Source organism: Mus caroli, chromosome 15 (assembly GCF_900094665.2).
Source record: "Mus caroli chromosome 15, CAROLI_EIJ_v1.1, whole genome shotgun sequence".
NCBI lineage: Eukaryota > Metazoa > Chordata > Mammalia > Rodentia > Muridae > Mus > Mus caroli.
The window spans coordinates 24516541-24526303 of record NC_034584.1 but is presented as its reverse complement, the minus strand read 5'-3'; the positions used below and the strand labels follow the sequence as shown (position 1 = coordinate 24526303).

The 9763-nt window shown below is 36.5% G+C and overlaps 1 long non-coding RNA gene across 1 annotated transcript in view; it reads right to left on the bottom strand.

The window, feature by feature from the left end:
- Positions 1-560: 560 nt before the first annotated feature.
- Positions 561-9763, bottom strand: part of LOC110310012 — a 23979-nt gene continuing 14776 nt past the window's right edge. The window contains exon 3 of the long non-coding RNA XR_002379788.1: positions 561-666. This is a non-coding gene — a long non-coding RNA (uncharacterized LOC110310012). The remainder of the gene's footprint in view (positions 667-9763) is intronic.

The window sequence follows — 9763 nt, the reverse complement described above, 5'->3', positions numbered from 1 at the left end:
ATTTCTCTCTCCCCAACCAGAGCAGTCTCAGGTCCCGTGTGATTGGACTGGAGCAGAAGCTGTGTTCCACTCACCAGCAGTCCCAAAATCCTGCTGCGGGGGTCGTGGGTAGCTGGCGGGTGTCAGGCAACCCTGCGCTCCAGCTACCCCGGCGCTGATCCGGCCGGATCCATTCTCCAGTTTCTGACACCACCAAAATGTATGGGTTCTCAGCAAAACAGGCTTATCTTCGAGTTTCATGTAAACAAGAGCAATGACAACAGAGTGTATTGTTGTCAGTATATCTTTGACACTCCTGTTGTAGGCTTAGATTTTTCAAAACCTATTTTTAATTAGGGTTCTTAAATGCCTTAAACTCCCTTCTAGACCACCACCCACCAGAGATAGTGGAAAGGAAAGGTTAATAGAGCATAGGAGGATACGAACCTATTTAGAAATAGCTATTTGAAGCAAATCCAATCTGCATTGTCAGGATATCAGCAGTTGAGTTCACATAAATCAGCAGTGGTAGCTTGATCCACTCACAAACACCATTTTATAAATCAGTAATGGCAGGTTAATCCAAAAGAAACCACAAGATTCTGCTCATCAGCTGGAGTCCGAGGAAATGGTGAGAAGTTATTGGACCATCACTGGAAGTTCTTTGGTGGAGATTCTCTCTAGGAACTCATGACAAATGATAAAGGATGTTAAGACATATCAAAAGCCCGCAGCATTTTCAACTCTCTATTCAGTTTTCTTTGTACCATTTCCAAACATCACACTATTGCATATACCAGTAATATTTTGCTGACAGGACCCTGATATCTCTCTCTCTTATGAGGCTATGCCAGTGCCTGGCAAATACAGATGTGGATGCTTACAGTCATTTATTGGTTGGAACACAGGGCCCATAATGAAGTAGCTAGAGAGAGTACCCAAGGAGCTAAAGGGGTTTGCAACCCTATAGGAGGAACAACAATATGAACTAACCAGTACCTACACCCCCTCCCCGAGCTCATGTCTCTAGCTGCATATGTTGCAGAGGATGGCCTACTCGGCCATCAATGGGAGGAGAAGCCCTTGGTCTTGTGAAGATCATATGCCTCAGTACATGGGAATGCCAGGGCCAGGAATCAGGAGTGGGTGGGTTGGGGTGCAGGGCGGGGGAGGGTATAGGGGTTTTGGGCATAGCATTTGAAATGTAAATGAAGAAAATATCTAATAAATAGAGCAAGTCTAGGAAGGTGATTATGGGTTTTTAAATGATCAAGTTTTTCTTCTCACTTATACCAAATACAAGTTTAATCTCGCTTATTAGCAGTTCACTTTAAAGAATAATGAACCTACATAATACCAATGTAGAAATTAAAATTAAGAAAATCTTTCAAATTATTCTAAAGTTATTAGTCCAAAGAGAACTTTTATTTGAATAAAACTTGACATTTTTAATATTTTTCTACTGTTCTTCTGTAGGTTTAATTAGTCATGTTCGTCAGTAACTGATAATATTAAATAATTAAGTTTCCAGAGGTGAAGTTCTGATATTTTCTACACTTCATGGGAGTACCATGGAATCTTGTGACATTCTTTTCACCTCTTCTTGGGACAGGAAGACTCCTATTTGATGGCACAGTACATTACCTGGTGGTTCATTAAGTAGTGGCCACCTTGAGTTACAAGATCAATTGTCATGTGCTGCCATTGGTGGATTCTGAAAGCCATTAATTAACTTTGCAATATTCGTAATGCTAGCAAGAAATTTAAATATGCCATAGAGGATCTAATGTACCTAGAGTGATGATTTCTTATTTAGTAGGGAAATGTGTCAAACATTGAGCTTAATGTGGCCATAAACATTGTAAATTATTGTCAGTGCCTGATATTTTTTATAAATGAAGCACCATAATGGGTGTATGTGGGAAATATGTTTTAAGAGTCAGTATTTTTCAGCTTCAGGTATCCAGAAAGAGTCTTGAAAAATATTATTCATAGCTAAGAGGAAGCCTCTGTACCTCAGAATAGGATATTGGAATAGTGGGTTATGTAAGGTAATATGGTTGACTTGGGGATGTATTTGTGAAACTGACGTGCAGACACAGCCAGTGGAAGGTGTATCACTAGGCAGATTTGCAATCAATAAAGCTCAGAATATAACAGACACTCGGATAGCAGTGATTAGCAATAATGAGGAAATTTAATCCGTCTCCTCTCCAGGGTATATGGCAAGAGTAAATAAGGCCAGAACAGCGGTGGATTTATGTGCATTTATAATAATACAATCAGTTCACTTCACTATAGGTCTGTCTTCAATGCCACTGCAACTAAGGGAATTAGTCAGATGGTGGGAAATTTCTATCAGCTTCATTTGAGATTTTTCACTTCTTTCTTTTCCTATCTGCACAGCTTCTTCCAAATGTACTTCAACAAACATGAGAGTTCCTCAAAGCAGATTATTGTATTGAGCTCTTTAGAAAAGTACTTCGGAATTTTATGATTCATTTGTATTCTAAAATGTTTTTTGGTGGGTCTGATGTCATGGTAACTTTACATATTTTAATAAAACTTTGAATTTCTTAAAAGTAATAACACACATGGCACACAAATGCAATGATTAAGTTCAGTCTGCAAAACACTGAAAGAAGCACGTGTCCCACGGGGAAACTACAAACTATAATGCACCTTTGACTGTAGCAGCAACCAAAGTCAGGGGCAGAATACTAGACTTAAACTATTGTGTTCCTTAATATAACATTCGGGATCTGAGCAAGAGTTCAATGGGTAAAGTGTTCTCCATGTATGCAAAGCAGAACTCAGGATCCCCAGAATATACACAAATGGTAAGCTGGGCAGGAAAAATGGCCTGCCATTTAACCCGATGTTCCATAAGTGAAGACAGATACACAGAGCAAGATGGCACACTAATATATTCTAGACGAGTGACTTCTGGATTTAAGCAAAAGCCCCTGCCTCAATGTATAAGATGGAAAATAATGAAAGAAGACAACCAATGTCAACCTCTGATCTTCATATCTATGAGCACATTGTGCACATTAACCCCTATGTGATTACACACGTGAACACTCTCACACACAGTCATACATAACTATGCATTATATGTGTATATGTATGTATATATATATACATACACAAAAATATGAACTTTAGTTTGTTTTAAATAATAATTTAGATTTTCTGATGATATGATTTAAATACTAAATGTTCTCATTTGAATTTACTGCATAGAATTGAGCTATAATTAGAATAACATCAAAGTTTCAGAAGGAGAGTGGCAGGTAACTTCTCTCGAAGAGTAGCATGTGGTTTCAGTAATCATTGCCCTACTTTGAGCCAGTCCTCCTCATTACACAAATCACACTTTGAGGACCTTGATGGGCATTTGAGTTCCCATTTGATTTGTCTCTTCAGAGAAGTGGATGCAGTCTGTGCTTCTAGACTCTTTCTCTAAAGAAATAACAGCATGTATAATTGAATGTGAGCAGGGCTTGTCACCAGGCCCAGTGAACTGAGTTTGATTACAGGACTCACATGGAGGAAGCAGAGACAAAGTTCATTCAAGTTTCTCTCTGACCTTCACATCTGTGCCATGCATATGTAAGCATGTACACACACACACACACACACACACACACACACACACATGCATGCAAATACACACACACACAGAGATAGAACAATACATATACATACACTAAGTAAATAAATATATAACATTTAATATTTTTTGACTTGAATGCAACAATGTCTCATGGGTTCTATATTTTATAGACAGTGTATTACAATAATGTTTATAATGAAAATACTTTCAATCCTCACTCCTCTGTATAGTTTCCCATAAGAAAGATGCAATGAAATATTCTGGTGTGTCATGGGACTCAGATGTCCACGTTATGAGGGGGAGAAAATCTGCCTTTGGTCTCCTTAAACTATGGATCCAATAGTTCTTGGTAATTTAAAATATGTCAGTTTATTCAAATTAATTATATTTTGTTGTTCAGCAAATTTTGATATTTTTGCCTTCCTCTATGACCATGGGTTGTTTATAGCCACCTAAAGCTATATGTAAAAGAATAATTGGAGTGATGTTATACATATTTAATCAACATGAGAGGAAACATGAAGGAAGGATATATGGATACCTGATAACCTTTTGAAATAAGATAGCCCCAATTTCTCTTAAAGAACACTGCAATTTTCTTGTATTTTATACATAGGAAAGATGAAACAGGTAAAATACTCAGATCTTTATATTTCAGGTACTTTAGATATTTAAATATTTTGAGTTAGTGTGGAATCCATCCATCAAATAGGTTATTACTTTAAATAATCTCTTGGTATAATTTCTTTGATTATTTTGTAAATAATAATACTATAAATTCTGGCATACCTTTACTATTTGAAAATCCTGTCAGGAGTGTTTTGATGTATTATTAAGCATGCAGACTTCATCTTCCTCCTATTTAGAACCATTCCCTGTCCTGTAGCGAGCTTAATGTGAAACTTTAAGTCATTAGATGCTAACGGGACTAAAAATACTCGTCAGATTGTTCAGTTTCCTGTTTTGTTTTGTTTTGTTTTGTGAAAATGTCAACACAAACCAACTTGGCATCATGGAATATTTGCATTCCATGTTTCCTTTCTGCAATATATGAAAATGCTTGGTCATATAGAAAGCAATCTTAATTAGATTCATACATTTACAATTCTTTGTTTTATATCTAAGTGTTGTAGAAAGTATATTGTGATATTGTTGCTAGGTTAATACTTTAATGCTGAATAAAAAGTTGGTGCCTAGTTAAGAATTATTTTTCATTTTTCATAATGCAGCAAGATGGACTAATTAATTTGCTTTTGAAATTACTTAGAGTTTTATCACACATATTTTGTTAGTTTTATTATTTTATACATATATTTATTTTATTTGGGTGTGTATGTTTATATGGATAGAAACATATGCTTGTGACAGCATGTAGACAAAGGTCAAAGACACCCTGTGATAGCTGACACTGACCCACAATTCGTGGGTCCTGGGAATCAAACTCAGGTTACCAGGCTTGACAATTAAGATCCTTTCCATATTGTGGCATCTCACAAGCCCCGGACCTCATTTTGCATCCATTTGATATTATCTATGAGGAATTCACCATCCTATATATTTGAGAACTAAAAAGAGTTAGAAAGCACATTTAAGTGTGTACAATGTGCATGTCAAGTGTCCAACATGCTATTAGTGTGGGATGTTGTCTATAACTTTTTTTCTCTCCCAGTGATTGAACTTGCAACATGGCTCTTGATAAATTTGTATATTTGTTTGTTTAATATGTATCTCAAATATTAAATAAGATTTGTAATATCTTTACTCTTCATTTTAAAAATTGTTCTTTTAGCTCTGTGTGTGGGTTTGTGAATATGTGTGTGAGTATACATGAGTGCATGTGCAGGTGTGTGTGTACATGAATGTATGTGCAGGTATGTATATGAAATTATGTGCAGGTGTGTGTGCACATGAATGCATGTGCAGGTGTGTGTGTGTGTGTGTGTGTGCAGGCACATGAATGCATGTACAGGTATGTTCATATATGAATACATGTGCAGGTGTGTGTGTGTGTGTATGTACGTGAATGTATGTGCAGGTGTGTGTGTACATGAATGTATGTGCAGGTGTGTGTGCATGAATGTATGTGCAGGTGTGTGTATACATGAATGTATGTACAGGGGTGTGTGTGTGTGTGTGTGTGTACATGACTATGTGCAGGTGTGTGTGTGTGTGTGTGTACATGACTGTATGTGCAGGTGTGTGTGTGTGCATGAATGCATGTGCAGGTATGTGTGTGTGCATGAATGTATGTGCAGGTGTGTGGGCGCATGAATGGGGGTCAGTCATGTTCTGCAATCATTCTTCACCATAGATTTTGAGACAGAGTCTCTCTCTGAACCTAGAATTCACAAATTTGGTAAGATAAGGTATTAGTGTTCTCTACAACTATCCCATGGTGGAATTGTAGGCATTTGCTACCTCTGGCAAGTATTTTCTGACTGTGACAACAACAGAGACTCTCAATGTGGATTTCGTTGATTCATTTTAAAAACAAGGCATTTTTGAATACTACATTTCTTCATAACTGTAACACAAACTGTCATAGATGGGTATCATAAAGCTTAGAAATATGCCATTTTGTGGTTTTTCTTGATTGTACTCTTTGGCAGACTCTGGGGGAAGATGCTATCTTACCTCCTTTTGCTGAATAGTTTAATTTCAACTTGATGTAGCTAAAGTTATCTGAGAAGAGGGAGCCTCAATTAAGAAAATGCTTCCATGAGATCAGGTTGCAGGCAAGTCTGTGTAGGACATTTTCTTAATTAGTGATTGATGGGAGAGGGTCCAGCTATTGTGGGTGATGCCAAACCTAGGTTAGTGGTTGAGCAAGTCATGGAAGCAAGCAAGGAAGCAGCACCCCTCCATGACGTTTGCATTAGTTCCTGACACTAGGTTCCTGCCCTGTTGAGTTCCAGTTATAATTTCCTTGGATGATAAAGAATTCTTTGGAAATGTCAGTAAAATAAACCATTTACTTCCCCAGTTGCTTTGCTCATAGTGATTCATTGCAGCAATACAAACCCTAAAACATCTTTGATAGGTCTGATAGCTTTGTAACTCAAGTAAGCAGATTTTTCTGTTTAGCTCTACTCTCTAATCTCAGGGATATTTTCTTTGACCCAGGCAGTTAAGGTATATAATTACAACCTCTAATATACAATCCTATGATTACATTGCCTACTGTTCTTTACATGTCAGTGTTTTGCCTTTTCTTAATTGTAAAGCAACTTGCTATTGCAAGCAAAAACATTCATATCACACAAACTTATTTTGTTTTATGATTCTGAGGTACAGTAATTGATATTACATTTCAGTAATTATACAATTACATATTCTGAAGTGTGTTTATAGATCATATATTTCATGGAGCCATCAATCAATATTTTACAGTAAATAAAGTGTGTGACCTGTGATTTTCTCATACATAACAGACATAACATACCATAAAATCCATATTTACTTCATTAAAGCTAGCCTGTAATGTCAGTGCAAAGGTGTAATCACACAGGGATGAACATACCCCCCCTCATGTTTGCACTGCTCACATTAAGGAATGAAGGGTGTGTGTATACACCCTGGCTTCATCTTCTGCTTGTTGTGGGTCAGCTTTTGTCAAATATTGCCTAACAGACATTAGCTAATTTCAAGTGATATCACAGTTTTATCAGAACCTTCAAGGAGAAAATGATCCAAAGGCTGTCACTTGAAAAGTTGATCACACAGGTGCAAGAATTTCTTTAATGTTATGGTCTTATAAAGCTTAAAATTCATAATTGAAAGGCTGTCCACTGTGGCATGAAATACTGGATGACAATTGAACATTTTTGAAGAGACACATGTATGTAAATAGAAGCATTCATTATTATGGACAGCCTTAGGGAACACATTAATTATATACTGACAGGTATGTAGATGCATGTTAGGGCTCAGTGCATTAGCACCATTGAGGTGTGTTATGCTTCAAAGCAGATAAACACATTTCATACATATGATTTACATAATTTAAGTACTCCCCAACTTAAAATATAGCTCTACATAGAAAATGTCTATATGATTGCAATTTTCTTTCTTCACTAATAATTTTATTTTCTTCATGACTTCAACCTGGAACAGCATTGATTAGCATTGAAGACTACACATGTCTGCTTAGCAAATGTTCATAGTTCACTGTAGGACTCAGAGAGCATTAAATGTGTAAGCACTGGATTAAGGCAAAAATTTGGTGAAAAACTGATCCTGTTTAGCATTTTTGTCACAGAAATTTCTGGCTTCATAGAGTATTAAGGACCTACCTGTATTTAACTGTGTGTGAGTGTTCATGTGTGTATACATGTACATATATATATTAAGTATGTATGTATGTATGTATATAATGCACATAAATTGCATTAGAAGGCAACTGGACTTCCATGAAATAAAAACAATAAGTTATAGGAAGAAGTGCAAGTGAGGAGTGTGATTTCAGATTTGAACATTTTAGACTACATCAGCATAATTGAGCAGGTGCAGTGGAGTAGAGGATGGAAAGACATTAATTGCCTATGAGTATCCAGGGACTGTTTCTGTAAACAGCATCATTGTGAAGGTCTCCAGGAAAAAGAGTTGGCTGCTTTTCCAAAGGAAACATACAAAGGATCTCTAAATTTAGAACAGGAAGAGGAAGAACAAGGGTTCTTACCAAGAGTGGTTTAACACATAATACATTGGACAGATATGAGAGCTTCAAGCAACAAAAAACTGCTGTTGCTTGTTTTGTAGGTTATTCTATGAAGTTTGAAATTGGACTGGGATAGGGTTGAGAGTACTAATATACGAAAGCAGCAGCAATAGTATTTCAGTTCTACAAGTGAAAGATATGGCTAGCTTTGAGTAGAAGAGCAATATTTGGATAGTTAAATGAGTGTTTTTAATATATTTAAGAGCATGTTTGCTAATAAACTAATTACTACAGAGTCATAGAACATGAGCAACATGGTATCAACAAAATACAGACACATAGACCAATGGAACTAAATAGAAGATGCACTGAAAAGCCTACATATCTATAGTCATCTGATTTGCCACTAAGCAGCTAAAAAATACATTAAAAGGAGATTATGTTTAACAAGTGGTACTGGGTTCTCAGGCAAGCCACTTGTAGAAATATGAAACCAGATCCCTGTATTACTTTGAACAAAAAAATTGTCAACTAAATGAATTTAAAGAATTTAGTGATCTTTAAAGACCAAAACCTTAACATAATAAAACATATAAGGGAAACATGTCAAAACAAAGGTAATAGACAAAGAATTTCTGAACAGAATGACAGTGGAACAGACTACTAGTGCTGAATCTGATGAAAGGTTTATGCTAGGTACAGAGAAGAAGCAAAATGAAGAGACAGCAAAGAGACCACATCCATCTATGCATCAAGAAATAGAATAAACAAATAAACTATGTAAAGGACTCAGGTTAGCAGCCCCATAGGAGGAACAATAAAAGGAACTTACCAGTACCACTAGAGCTCCCTGGGGCTAAATCACCAACCAAAGAGTACACATGTTAGGACTCATGGCTCTAGCTGCATATGTAGCACAAGATGGCCTAGTTGGTCATCAATGGGAGGAGAAGCCTTTGGTCTTATGAAGGCTCTATTCCCAAGGATAGAGGAATGCCAGGGCCAGGAAGCAGGTGTGAGTGGGTTGGTTAGCAGGGGGAGGAGGGGGAATAGAGGTTCTTCAGAGGGGAAACCAGGGAAGGGGACAGCATTTGAAATGTAAATAAAGTAAATGTCTAATAAAAAAGAAAGAGAAATAGAGAAAATATCCAGTAAAAAAAAAGTAAAGAAGATACATTATCAAAAAACAAAAACAAACAAACAAACAAACAAACAAACAAAAACCAAAAAAAACTCAATAAAACAAACCAGATATCAATGCAAACAGTGAACAGGTAACAGGTAACTGTGCTAAACAGATGTTTTTTAAATGAGGAATTATAAAAAGCTAACAAGTTTAACCATCAGGAAATATGGATCAGAAAGACAATGAGATTCCATTTTTTTAATATATTTTTTTATTTTTTATTTATATATTTTCCTCATTTACATTTCCAATGCTATCCCAAAAGTCCCCCATACCCTCCCACAGACCCCCCTACCCATTCACTCCCACTTTTTGGCCCTGG